General features: G+C 41.5%; 1 protein-coding gene across 3 annotated transcripts in view; it reads left to right on the top strand.

Moving 5' to 3' along the window:
• The window catches only part of LOC115192200 (sodium-dependent multivitamin transporter), a 35,298-nt gene that overhangs the window by 5,506 nt on the left and 15,148 nt on the right, over positions 1-14,644 (top strand). Inside the window, exon 1 of one of the 3 annotated variants that reach the window (XM_029750448.1) lies at positions 9,566-9,598. The exons of the other annotated variants lie outside the window; for them this stretch is intronic. The gene's annotated coding sequence lies outside the window, so the exon portion shown is untranslated. Of the gene's footprint in view, positions 1-9,565; positions 9,599-14,644 lie in introns of those variants that run through there. 3 annotated transcript variants of the gene reach the window in all.

The following is a 14,644-nucleotide window of genomic DNA, read 5'->3' as shown; positions in this document are numbered from 1 at the left end:
TATTTGGCCTGGTATCGTATTGTTTGTAAAATGTTGGTATTGTACAGGTCTACTGCCTGATAGTCAGCCGCAGTTGACTATCAGGAAGCTGCGGCTGACTCAGGCATATTAAAATGTAGACATACACACACAATGCATTTGGAAAGTAATCAGACCCCTTTTTCCAAATTTTGTTACATTACAGCCTTATTCTAAAATTGATTGAAATAATTTGTTTCCCTCATCAATCTACACACAATACCCCGTAATGATAAAGCGAAAACAGAAATACATAATTATTCAGACCCTTTGGTATGAGACTCGAAATTGAGCTCAGGTGCATCCTGTTTCCATTGATCATCCTTGAGATGTTTCTACAACTTCATTGGAGTTTACCTGTGGTAAATTCAATTAATTGGACATGATTTGGAAAGGCACACACCAGTCTATATAAGGTCCTACAGTTGACAGTGGATGTCAGTGTCACAACATCCACAGAAGGTGGCGCCTCTCCTCGGTCGAGCGGCGCTCGGCGGTCGTCGTCGCCGGCCTACTAGCTGCCACCGATCTGTGTTTCAGTGTCTGTTAGTTATGTATTTTTTTGATTGCACCTGTTTTGTGTTTGTCATTAGTGGGGGGGTATTTAGTCTGTCTGTGTTTAGCTAGGATTCGTGCGGGATTGTTCTTTGTTACGTGTGGTGTTACTTCTATTGTATAGGCATTAGGGTTGCCGGGCTGCGCCCCATCTGCCTTTGGGGCAGATGGAGCTTCTTTTAGTCATTTTTGACTGTTATGCTCCCAGCCGTATATGGATCTTGCCTTTGGATTTATTAAATTAAGCTTGTTCCAACGGACCTCAGTCTCCTGCGCTTGACTCACTCCTTAAACTGTTCATTCCGCTCGTGACAGTCAGAGCACAAACCAAGAGATTGAAGGAATTGTCTGTAGAGCTCCGAGACAGGATTGTGTCAAGGCACAGATCTGTGGAAGGGTACCAAAACATTTCTGCAGCATTGAAGGTCCCCAAGAACACAGTGGCCTCCATTCTTAAATGGAAGAAGTTTGGAACCCCCAAGACTTCCTAGAGCTGGCCGCCCGGCCAAACTGAGCAATTGGGGGAGAAGGGCCTTGGTTAGGGAGGTGATCACTCTGACAGAGCTCCAGAGTTCCTCTGTGGAGATGAGAGAACCTTCCAGAAGGACAACCATCTCTGCAGCACTCCACCAATCAGGCCTTTATGGTAGAGTGGCCAGATGGAAGCCACTCCTCAGTAAAAGGCACATGACAGCCCGCTTGGAGTTTGCCAAATGGTACCTAAAGAACAATCTATGTTAACATAATCACTAGTTAACTACACATGGTTGATATTACTAGTTTAACTAGCTTGTCCTGTGTTGCAAATAATCAATGCGGTGCCTGTTAATTTATTATCGAATCACAGCCTACTTCGCCAAACGGGTGATGATTTAACAAGCGCATTCGCGAAAAAAGCACTGTCGTTGCACCAATGTGTAACTAACCATAAACATCAATGCCTTTCTTAAAATCAATACACAAGTATATTGTTTTTAACCTGCATATTTAGTTAAAGAAATGTATGTTAGCAGGCAATATTAAACTAGGGAAATTGTCACTTATCTTGCGTTCTGTGCAAGCAGAGTCAGGGTATATGCAGCAGTTTGGACCGCCTGGCATGTTGCGAACTGTGTGAAGGTCATTTCTTCCTAACAAAGACCATAATTAATTTGCCAGAATTTTACATAATTATGACATAACATTGAAGGTTGTGCAATGTAACAGCAATATTTAGATTTAGGGATGCCACCCGTTAGATAAAATACAGAGCGGTTCCGTATTTCACTGAAAGAAAAAACGTTTTGTTTTTGAAATGATAGTTACCGGTTTTGACCAAATTAATGACCTAAGGCTTGTATTTCTGTGTGTTTATTATAATTAAGTCTATGATTTGATAGAGCAGTCTGACTGAGCGGTGGTAGGCAGCAGCAGGCTTGTAAGTATTCATTCAAACAGCACTTTCCTGCATTTGCCAGCAGCTCTTCGCAATGCTTGAAGCACAGCGCTGTTTATGACTTCAAGCCTGTCAACTCCCGAGATTAGGCTGGCAATACTAAAGTGCCTATAAGAACATCCAATAGTCAGGTATATGAAATACAAATGGTATAGAGAGAAATAGTCCTATAATAACTACAACCTAAAACCTCTTACCTGGGAATATTGAAGACTCATGTTAACAGGAACCACCGGCTTTCATATGTTCTGAGCAAGGAACTTAAACGTTAGCTTTTTTACATGGCACATATTGTACTTTTACTTTCTTCTCCAATACTGTTTTTGCATTATTTAAACCAAATTGAAGATTTCATTATTTATTTGATACTAAATTTATTTTTATTTTTGTATTATATTAAGTTAAAATAAGTGTTCATTCAGTATTGTAATTGTCATTATTACGTGTGTGTGTGTGTGTGTGTGTGTGTGTATGTATATAAATAAATAAAAATTGGCTTATTAATCGGTATCGGCATTTTTTGGTCCTCCAATAATTGGTATTGGCGTTGAAAAATCATAATCGGTCCACCTCTAGTACCAAGCTTGTAGCGTCATACCCAAGAAGACTCAAGCCTGTAATCGCTGCCAAATGTGCTTCAACAAAGTACAGAGTAAAGGGTCTGAATACTTATGTAAGTGGGATATTTCCGTTTTTTATTTTTAACGAATTTGCAAACATCAATTTTAGAATAAGGCTATAACGTAACAAAATGTTGAAAAAGTCAAGGGGTCTGAAGACTTTCCGAATGCACTGTATATATTTTAAGAAAAAATGCCATGGCGGCCACGGTGACGCAACCAGTACATTTTCATTCACAACATTGTTTTCAAAGTATCCCAATTTGGTGAGAAAACCGTAGACATGGCAACCCTGCTGCTGATCGATTGGCAGCCCGTTGACACTCAATATTTGTCAAATGACAGTAGAAGTAGCCTACAGTTTCTGAGTGGGGTGTAATGTGGTGGTTCCCAAGCCATTTGGGGCCAGCCCACATTTCTTCTGGCCAGCTATGATCGTATTATTGACTAGCCTTTCTTTCTTATTCTTCCAGTATCTTTATTGATTTGTTAGCTATCTCCATGTGGTTGTGTTCTGTGTATTAAAATGTTCATGGCTCATTGTCACCTTATCAGAGTCAGACAGCACTATGCTCCTTATGATGGTGGCATGCCCTCCACTATCTTGTCAGTATTTTGGTAAATGTATTTTGCATAAGAAACAGACCGTCCCAAATTGTCGTTGTTTTCTGTAAACGACATTGAGCAACAGACTATCTGGCATTGAATGAACTCTCATCTGTCATGTCGCTGTAGCTGCCCTTTTGTAGCTTACTCAGATTCTTGCCTTCTTGGGTAGCTGTGATACACAGGGCCTGGAACAGTCTGAGGCACATGATGGGTTGAACAGGTTCACTGAATGCCACATCTAGGTGAGGCGCATGCTCATGGTAAGTCTTGAGATGCTACCTTGCAAAGACGCAGCGCATGTGAGGTGTCAGATCATATGTTTCTTACAATTTGAGACTGATTTGTACACACCTGAACAGTAGTCTTTGGAGATTAAGTGACCTGACCAAACAAATGATTGGTTCTCCAGAAAAGGAAGGAAACGTTTAAGTTGTATAGGCCTATCTTCTAATCTTTCCTATGGTGTCTACAAACACTAAACAGGTCTGTCAGCTGCTACCCTTCCCACGGTCATTATTCTGTTCTCCTCCCCCCTGCTCACATTGAATGTAAATCGATGTCGATTTTCCACAATTTACACTGAAGGGGGTTAACCTACTTCAAGGCAGGGGGCAGGCTGCACTTCACAAGATAACATACAGGTAGGTGGGTTTATACATAAAAAGTGACTTGGAGTAGGATATACATGTAAACAGGGCTGAAAAGTGACTGGGAGTAGGATACGCATGTAAACAGGGCTGAAAAGTGACTGGGAGTAGGATACGCATGTAAACAGGGCTGAAAAGTGACTGGGAGTAGGATATACATGTAAACAGGGCTGAAAAGTGACTGGGAGTAGGATATACATGTAAACAGGGCTGAAAAGTGACTGGGAGTAGGATACGCATGTAAACAGGGCTGAAAAGTGACTGGGAGTAGGATATACATGTAAACAGGGCTGAAAAGTGACTGGGAGTAGGATATACATGTAAACAGGGCTGAAAAGTGACTGGGAGTAGGATATACATGTAAACAGGGCTGAAAAGTGACTGGGAGTAGGATACACATGTAAACAGGGCTGAAAAGTGACTGGGAGTAGGATATACATGTAAACAGGGCTGAAAAGTGACTGGGAGTAGGATATACATGTAAACAGGGCTGAAAAGTGACTGGGAGTAGGATATACATGTAAACAGGGCTGAAAAGTGACTGGGAGTAGGATACACATGTAAACAGGGCTGAAAAGTGACTGGGAGTAGGATACGCATGTAAACAGGGCTGAAAAGTGACTGGGAGTAGGATATGCATGTAAACAGGGCTGAAAAGTGACTGGGAGAAGGATACGCATGTAAACAGGGCTGAAAAGTGACTGGGAGTAGGATATACATGTAAACAGGGCTGAAAAGTGACTGGGAGTAGGATACGCATGTAAACAGGGCTGAAAAGTGACTGGGAGTAGGATATACATGTAAACAGGGCTGAAAAGTGACTGGTAGCAGGAATATATAAATACTTATTGTAATATACTAATGGTAATGTATGTATGTGAATGGGAGTAATAGTGACCAGCAGCAGGATAAATACTAATGGTTATGGCAATCAATAATCAATGAACAGCAGCGTAGTGGAGTAATGCATCTAATCAATATTAATTTTAGAGACCTGGGTAGATACCTGTGGATGGGTATAGAATCAGTGTGGATAGTCTGTGGGTGAGGGAGAGCAGTAGTTGTTGGCCATTTAACAGTCTTATGGCCAGGGGATAGAAGCTGTTTTGGAGTCTGTTTGTCTGAGCCCTGATGCACCGGTTCCGCCTGCTGGATGTGAGCATGGAGAACAGTCTGTCTGAGCCCTGATGCACCGGTTCCGCCTGCTGGATGGGAGCATGGAGAACAGTCTGTCTCGGGTGGCTGGAGTCTTTGGCAATTTTTCATGCCTTTCTCAGACACCGCCTGGCATGTACGTCCTGGATGGCAGGGAGCACAGATTACTTTATGAACCTCAATGACCTACATATATTGGGAGAAGGCAACAATGTTGTTGGCAACACGTTTTCAATTGCCCCTAATCATGCATCAAGACTGGCATTTTAAGTAGCTTTCCCTCTTTCTATAAATACCTCTGGCTCTGCAGTAGTTCTTTTTCTACCCTGTTGGAGAGACACACAACGCTGACCCATGCTGTGGTTAACTTTATGGCCTGAGACCAGACCAGCAGGATCTCTCATTAAGGAGCCATGAAAAGCAACCCTCTGATTAAACTGTAGTGACAATGAGCAGTGGGCACAGTGTTTCTGTCTCTCTGTTACACGGCTGGCACAGGGCAAGTGAAGCCCCATAAGACACCACTGCTGTTTCAGCAGCTGTACAACCTGTAATTATATCAAACCTCACTACAAGTGAGTAGGTTGATTTGAATAGGCCCTAGACCGGTTTGCGTTTGCCAATTACTGTATCTAGCCTATTTGATGAGTCTGGAGTCACTCATGACCTTACTTGCCACCATTTTCCTAACTGCTGGTATATTTAGGAGCCCAATGCATGGGTTTGGTTTTCCTGTAGAGATTATGCTGTGGCGTGGACCGCTCGCTCTCGTAGTCTGTTGTACCTCAGAGGTGATGACTCATAACGAGTGGTGTTTAATTGGTCAGACACCCTGTGTTTGATCACACAGGCTCAGGAGAATCACACAGACAGCCTGTCAAGGCAGGCTTTCACCGTTTGATCATCACATACCTTGTGACTGGCAGAGATGATTCAACAGGACCACTGAGCCTCTGATGAGCTCTGAACTTGCAGTGTTTCAACAAACCAGTTTTCAGAGAGATGACAGACCTAGTAGACCTGGCTTCTCACTGGGAAATCATGCTCCTCTTTATGGAGGATGACTGCTTTTTTCCTGTTGTAGCCTGCTAGTAGAAATAGACCGGTATGGTATATGTTCGCAAGTATAGTATTTCATTGCATTGCAGTGGGCTCTTTAGCCCTAAGCTTTTAGCTGGTCAGAAATTGTTGCAATAGATGGTAGGCATTTTGCGCTCTTTAACATTGCAGTAAGGACGTTTTTTTAATGTTTTATGTAATTTCTCATGGACAGATTTACGTAAATATAACTGGTACAGTAGAATCTGTTGGGACTGAACGGGATGCGAGAAACCATAGTTCTGGTGTTTGTGTTTTTCGTCGCTGGTTATTTGGACAAATCTCGATTCCGCAGGTGTTAGCATCTTTGGAATTTCGGAAGGGGAGATGACATTTGGCCTGTAACTTGCGAAGAGAGAGGGTGGAGCTACTCGTTCCGCTGCTCGTTCTAGCATCTCTTGATCTCTTCTCTTAAGATGTATCAATCCATAACTTAATTGAGCAGCTGACCAATTACGCAAGACTTTAGTTCTGGGTTAACAGAGATTGTTTACCGGGCCTTCAGAAAGTATTCCTACCCCTTGACTTATTCCACATTTTGTTATGTTACAGCCTGAGTTCAAAATGGATTAAATCTTTATTTTTTTACTCACCCGTCTACACACAATACCCCATAATGACAAAGTGAACACATGTTTTTAGATTTGTTTGCACATTTATTGAAAATTAAATACAGTTATCTAAATTACAAAAGTATTCACACCACTGACTCAATGTTATAGTCGCTGCTAAAAGGTGATTCTATCTGTGAGTCTTTCTGGGTAAGTCTGTAACAGCTTTGCACACCTGGATTGTACAATATTTGCACATTATTCTTAAAAATTCTTCAATCTCTGTCAAGTTGGTTGTTGATCACTGATAGACAGCCATTTTCAAGTCTTGCCATAGATTTTCAAGCCCGTTTAACTCAAAACTGTAACTAGGCCACTCAGGAACAATTGATGTCATCTTGGTAAGCAACTCCAGTGTGCCTAAATAATTATCACCCTTTTTCTGAACTTTCTTGCCTAGCTAAAATGAGACTTGAATAATTCTCAGCTAAGATCTTATCTTTGAAATATATTCTAAATGTACATGAGTTTGGTTTTAGACCAGGTCATAGCACTATCTCTGCTGCATCCCTAGTTATAAATTATGTGGTTAACTGCATGAATAAAGGCAACGTGCTGCCCTCTTCTTTGACCTGTCAAAGGCTTTTGATACTGTTGATCACCCACTGCTAATTCGGAGGCTTTCCTCAATTGGTCTAGACCAGGCTGCATGTAACTGGTTTAAAAATTACTTGGCAGATATGACTTTATCTACTGATGGTGTTAAATCAGGTTTCTTGGATATTACGAAAGGTGTCCGACAGGGGTCGATTCTGGGTCCTGTACTTTTTGCTGTTTACCTTAACTATATCGACTTGTCTGTAAACAATTGTAACCTGCACTTGTATGCCGATGATACTGTTGTGTATGCTATTTACCCCACGGTTGACCAGGCTCTATGTGAACTACAGTCTGCCTTCATTGTATTACAGAAAAACTTTATTGACCTGAAATTAGTATTGAATGCAGGTAAAACTAAGTATATGTTGTTCTCTAGAGCCCATAAAATTAACTCTGATTTAAGTATATGTACTTTGGATGGTGTCCATATTGATTGTGTCCCTGCTTACAAATATCTGGATAGATGAAAAGCTGTCTTTTTTTAAATAGAATATTGACGAGTTAGTTAAGAAGCTGAGAATACAAATGGGCTTCTATAGAAATACACTAACTCATTCAAAAGTTTTTATTTTTACTATTTTCTACATTGTAGAATAATAGTGAAGACATCAAAACTATGAAATAACACATGGAATAATGTAGAAACCAAAACATTAGTCAAATCAAAATCTATTTTATATCTTTCAAAGTAGCCAACCTTAGCCTTGATGACAGCATTGCACACTTGCATTCTCTCAACCAGCTTCAGGAGGTAGTCACCTGGAATGTATTTAATTTAACACGTGTGCTTGTTAAGTTAATTTGTGGAATTTCTTTCCTTCTTAAAGTGTTTGAGCCAATCAGTTGTGTTGTGACAAGGTAGGGGTGGTATACAGAAGATATCCCTATTTGGTAAAAGACCATGTCCATATTATGGCAAGAACAACTCAATTAAGCAAAGTGAAACGACAGTCCATAATTACTTTAAGACAGTCAATGCGGAACATTTCAAGAACTTTGAACATTTCTTCAAGTGCAGTTGCATAAACCATCAAGCGCTATGATGAAACTGGCTCTCATGAGGACCGCCACAGGAAAGGAAGACCCACAGTTACCTCTGCTGCAGAGGATAAGTTCATTAGTTACTAGCCTCAGAAATTGCAGGCCAAATAAATGCTTCACAGAGTAACAGACACATCTCAACATCAACTGTTCAGAGGAGACTGCATGAATCAGGCCTTCATGGTCGAATTGCTGCAAAGAAACCACTACTAAAGGACACCAATAAGAAGAAGAGACTTGCTTGGGCCAAGAAACACGAGCAATGGACATTAGACCGGTGGAAATTTGTCCTTTTGGTCTGGAGTCCAAATTGGAGAATTTTGGTTCCAACTGCCGTGTCTTTGTGATATGCGGTGTGTGTGTGTGAACGAATGATCTCCGCATGTGTATTTCTATCACGTTTTAGGGATGACCCAGATGCAGACAGTGTCGAAATAACAAATGTTTATTACTAGAGCAGGGGCAGGTAAAACGATAGATCAAGGGCAGTCAGAGGTTAGTAATCCAGGTCGGTGTGACAGGTACAGAACGACAGTCAGGGTCAGGGCACGCAGAATAGTCAAAACCGGGAAACAGGAACTAGAAACAGACAGGAGCAAGGGGGAAATGCTGGTAGGCTTGACGAACAAAACTAACTGGCAACAGACAACCAGAGAACACAGGTATAAATACACTGGGGATAATGGGGAAGATGGGCGACACATGGAGAAGGATGGAGACGAGCACCAAGACAGGTGAAACAGATCAGGGTGTGACAATTTCCCACCATAAAGCAAGGAGGAGGAGGTTTTTGGGTGTGGGGTGCTTTGCTGGTAACTGTTTGATTTATTTAGAATTTAAGGCACACTTAACCAGCATAGCTACCACAGCATTCTGCAGCGATACGCCATCCCATCTGGTTTGTGCTTAGTGGGACTATCATTTGTTTTTCAACAGGACAATGACCCAACACACCTCCAGGCTGTGTAAGGGCTATTTTACCAAGAAGGAGAGTGATGGAGGGCTGCATCAGATGACCTGGCCTCCACAATCCCCCGACCTCAACCAAATTGAGATGGTTTGGGATGAGTCAGACCGCAGAGTTTATGAGACGAAGCCAACAAGTGCTCAACATACGTGGGAACTCCTTCAAGACTGTTGGAAAAGCATTCCTCATGAAGCTGGTTGAGAGAATGTCAAGAATGTGCAAAGCAGTCATCAAGGCAAAGGGTGGGTACTTTGAAAAATCTAAAACATATCTTGATTTGTTTAACACTTTTTTTGGTTACTATGTGATTCCATATGTGTCATTTCTTAGTTGTGATGTCTTTCTACTATTTTAAAATGTAGAAAATAGTAAAAAATAAATAAAAACCCTTAATATAATAAGTAGTTGTGTCCAAACTTTTGACCGGTAGTGTAGGTCCTGCCTCGCGCTAAATAGTAGAAAGCAGATTATTCAGTCAACATTCCGATCGGTCCTAGATCATAAACACACCATGCTACAATTTCAAAGCTTTTACTGGGTTACAGTTCATATATAAGGAAATCAGTCAATTGAAATAAATTCATTAGGCCCTAATCTATGGATTTTGCAGGACTGGGCAGGGGTTTAGCCAGGGTGGGTCTGGGAGGGCATAGGCACACCCACTAGGCAGCCAGGCCCACCCACTGGGAGCCACACCCAGCCAATCAGAATGAGTTTTCCCCCACAAAAGGGCTTTAATAGAGACAGAAATTGCTCTGTGCTTTATTACAGGTGACAATTTTGACAATTTTTGTACCCATCAATGCATTCTCTACCAGAAAGTTGGTTGGCCCTCTGATGTCAAGTAGGTTGATACCTTGCTATGTTTTCATTTATAAGGCCTTTTTACAAAAAGTCCCACTGTACCTAACATCTTTGCTAAACTTTAGACCTATGAGTTACCACACCTGGTCTCAGGGATGGAAATTCCTTTGGTCTCTACTGAGTTAGGTAAATTAGGCTAAATTAGGTAAGTTAGGTAAATCAGCTTTTATTTGTTGCACAATCTTAAATCTTCTTAATTTATGTTTTGGTGCCTCTAGGGCAATTCAGAAAGCTGATTGAGGACCTTATTACTGTTTTTAAGGCCATGTTTTTCTTTCTGCTTGCATTTCGTATTTCTATTTTGATGTGAGTATTTTCTGTAATTTATGAAATTCAGGGCTCATCTGTAAATGAGACCTTGGTCTCAGTATGACTCCCTGATAAAATAAAGGTTAAAAATAAATATTTGGCCTTGTATTTTTGGTCATTGTTCTGCTGAAAGGGGAATTGGTCTCCCAGTGTCTGTTTTGAAAGCAGACTGAGCCAGGTTTTCCTCCAGAATTTTGCTCTATTCAGTTTATTTTTATCCTAAAAAAAAAACACTGTAGTCCTTGCTGATGACAAGCACACCCATAACATGATGCAGCCACCACCATGCTTGAAAATATGAAGTGGTACTCAGTGATGTGTTGGATTTGCCCCACACATAATGCTTTGTATTCAAGACATAAAGTGCATTTAAATGCCAATTTTTGCAGTTTTACTTTAGTGCCTTATTGCAAGCGGGAATATTTTTGAATATTTTGTTTCTGTACAGGCTTTCTTCTTTTCACTCTCAATTAGGTTAGTATTGTGGAGTAACTACAATGTTGCTGATCCATCCTCAGGAGAAAACTATCACACCCATTAAACTCTAACTGTTTTAAAGTCACCATTGGCCTTCCTCTCCAGCAACTGAGTTAGGAAGAACACCGATATCTTTGTAGTGACTGGGTTTATTGATACCGGGTATATTGAATTTAATTTTTACCCATCTACCAATAGGTGCCATTCCTTGAGAGGCATTGGAAAACCTCCCTGGTCTTTGTGGTTGAATCTGTGTTTGAAAGTCACTGCTCGACTGAGGGACCTTACAGACAATTGTACAGAGATGAGGTCGTAATTATAAAATGATGAACACTATTTTTGCACACAGTGAGTCAATGAAACTTGTGTGACTTGTTAAGCACATTCTTACTCCTGAACTTATTTAGGCTTACCATAACAAAGGGGTTGAATATGTATTGACTCAAGACATTTCAGATTTTAATTTTCAGTGAATTTGAAAACTTTTCTAAAAACATAATTCTACCATTATGGGGTATTGTGTGTAGGACAGTGACAGAACATCTCAATATAATCCATTTTTAAATGCAGGCTGTACCACAACAAAATGTGGAAAAGTCAAGGGGTGAGAATACTTTCTGAAGGCTCTGTTAAGTGCAGACCTGAAGGACTCCTTATCAGGACACACAAGGCTGTTTAAATGGGGTGTAGACACATCTGCCCCACCATAGAGACAAAACATTCATAACCTTGTGTTTACCCTTTAGCACAAATATTTTAGAAATACTCCCCCTCTCCTTTGGAAATGATGCTAACCTTTCCCTTTCAGAATGATACTTCATCTCTGTATAGCCAGCCTAGTTTTCGTAATGTCACAGGAACCAAGGCGTTCTTCTGAAGCGCTTTATGCACTCTTTACACAGGTCATTCCCTGAGAGGGTACTCATTTTCGTTACCTGTAATAGGAGCCCATAGTTAAGAGAAGCTCAGTAAATCAAAAAATCATTGTCACATGCGCCAAATACAACAGGTGTAGTAGACCTTACAGTGAAATGCTTACTTCCACCCGGCACAGCCAGAAGAGGACTGGCCACCCGTCAGAGCCTGGTTCCTCTCTAGGTTTCTTCCTAGGTTCTGGCCTTTCTAGGGAGTTTTTCCTAGCCACCGGCCTTTCTAGGGAGTTTTTCCTAGCCACCGTGCTTCTGCATTGCTTGCTGTTTGGGATTATAGGCTGGGTTTCTGTACAGCACTTTGTGACATCAGCTGATATAAGGGCTTTATAAATCAATACATTTGATTGATTGATACAAGCCCTTAACCAACAATGCAGTTTAAGGAAAATACCCCCCCAAAACGTAGGAGATAAGAATAACAAATAATTAAAGAGTAGCAGTAAATAACAATAGTGGGGCTATATACAGGGGGTACCGATACAATGTGTCAACACATAGGCTAGTACGTATTGTCATGCATGAGGAAATCAAATCAGCCATAATTACCCAGAAAGGTTGGCACATTTTCTTTGCCTTAAATCAATGCAGTGAAAGCATAGCTACAGGCTCAAGTAGATTATCATAATCATCATTGGTCCAGCATACTGGCCTATATGTTGAAGCCAGTCACGAGGACTGCTGTAAAATGCAGTCAGAAGGTTTACGTGTAATAGACTTGGGTTTTCTCTCGGTGACCTGTAAAGGACAAGGCTGTGTGTGTGTGTGTGTGTGTGATGCTCTATCGCTTTCTACCTCTATCAGAGACTGGATGCACCCTGTGCTGGTCACAGCTATTGTGCTCCAGCTGGTAGCCTATATCACAATACATGAATCAATCACAGGCGGACCGTGGTGGAATCAGACATGAGCTGAAATGTTCACTTGCTTCCTCTATAAGGTTACAGTACAAAGTATACACTACCGTTCAAAAGTTTGGGGTCACTTAGAAATGTCCTTGTTTTTGAAAGGAAAGCACTTTTTTGTCCATTTAAGATAACATCAAATTGATCAGAAATACAGTGTAGACATTGTTAATGTTGTAAATGATTATTGTAGCTGGAAACGGCAGATTTTCTTTTAATGGAATATCCACATAGGCATACAGAGGCCCATTATCAGCAACCATCACTCCTGTGTTCCAATGGCATGTTGTGTTAGCTAATCCAAGTTTAGCATTTTAAAAGGCTAACTGATTATTAGAAAACCCTTTTGCAATTATGTTAGCACAGCTGAAAATTTGTTGTGCTGATTTAAAGACGCAATAAAACTGTCCTTCTTTAGACTAGTTGATTATCTGGAGCATCAGCATTTGTGGGTTCGATTACAGGCTTAAAAGGGCCAGAAACAAAGACCTTTCTTCTGAAACTCGTCAGTCTATTCTTGTTCTGAGAAATTAAGGCTATTCCATGTGAGAAATTGCCAAGAAACTGAAGATCCCGTACAACGCTGTGTACTACTCCCTTCACAGAACAGAGCAAACTGGCTCTAACCTGAATGGAAAGAGAAGTGGGAGGCCCCGGCGCACAACTGAGCAAGAGGACAAGTACATTAGAATGTCTAGTTTGAGAAACAGACGCCTCACAAGTTCTCAACTGGCCAGCAAAACATCAGTCTCAACCAGCAAAACATCAGTCTCAACATCAACAGTGAAGAGGGGACTCTGGGATGCTGGCCTTCTAGGCGGAGTTGCAAAGAAAAAGCCATATCTCAGACTGGCCAATAAAAGTAAAAGATTGGCAAAAGAACACAGACACTGGATAGAGGAACTCTGTCTATGACCACGCTGGTAGCTGAACTAGCTAAACAAAGAAGTAGCTTAAAAGAGGATGTGGGTTCTCTCATCAGCACTTCGCTGACACCTCTCCAAACTTCCATTGATGTCTTTTGGGCGACACCTCACTACACTAGAAGGTTCCAACACAGACAACACCGAGCAGATTGCGGAGCTGGAGGCAGATGTCTCGTATGAAAACAGTCAACACAGTTCCTCTTTCCAAGGTAGATTCGTTGGAGAATTATACCAGAAGGGAACATATCCGGATCGTTGGCGTTATGGAGGGAATTGAGACTGCAGTCAACCCTGTGAAATGTGTCTCCGACATACTGGTGGAAGTAATGGGCAACAGTGTCTTTGGACAAGTCGCCGGAGCTCGCCCCCAAACCCAACTCAGCCGAGCGGCCTATGGTGATCAATCATTACCTTTCATCATTACCAAGAAAATGAATGTGCTATGCGCTCTGCGAGGGAGCATCAACTTTAATTCTGTGGCCAAGATATGCGGTTCTACCCGGACCTGAGTGCCAACCTCGAAGATTCAAGCTGAATTCAAGGATATCGAAACCTGTCTCAACAAAACAGTATAACGTTTTAGCTCCTACACCCTGCCCGTCTTTGTGTCTTTTACAAGGGAGAGACCATTACCTTTGACACACTGGCCGAGGCTAAAGCATTGTATGTCCGGCTCCTAGAGTAAAGTTGAGGGGGGGCACAAGGGGTGGTCGGCAGAGCCGAGGAGTGAACCAGAGCCGGTCTGGGAGAAGAGGGAGAAACTGGAGGAGAGTGAACGGAGAGAATCGGAGACCGTCAGTGAATTGAGGGAGAATTTGGAGGAGAGAGAAATTAGTTATTGAATTGGTGGAGGATGCACAACATTTGCCCTAAGGAGC

The sequence above is a fragment of the Salmo trutta genome, chromosome 1, assembly GCF_901001165.1.
Source record: "Salmo trutta chromosome 1, fSalTru1.1, whole genome shotgun sequence".
Lineage (NCBI taxonomy): Eukaryota > Metazoa > Chordata > Actinopteri > Salmoniformes > Salmonidae > Salmo > Salmo trutta.
The sequence above is the reverse complement of the archived record's forward strand: the minus strand, read 5'-3'. Positions and strand labels throughout refer to the sequence as shown.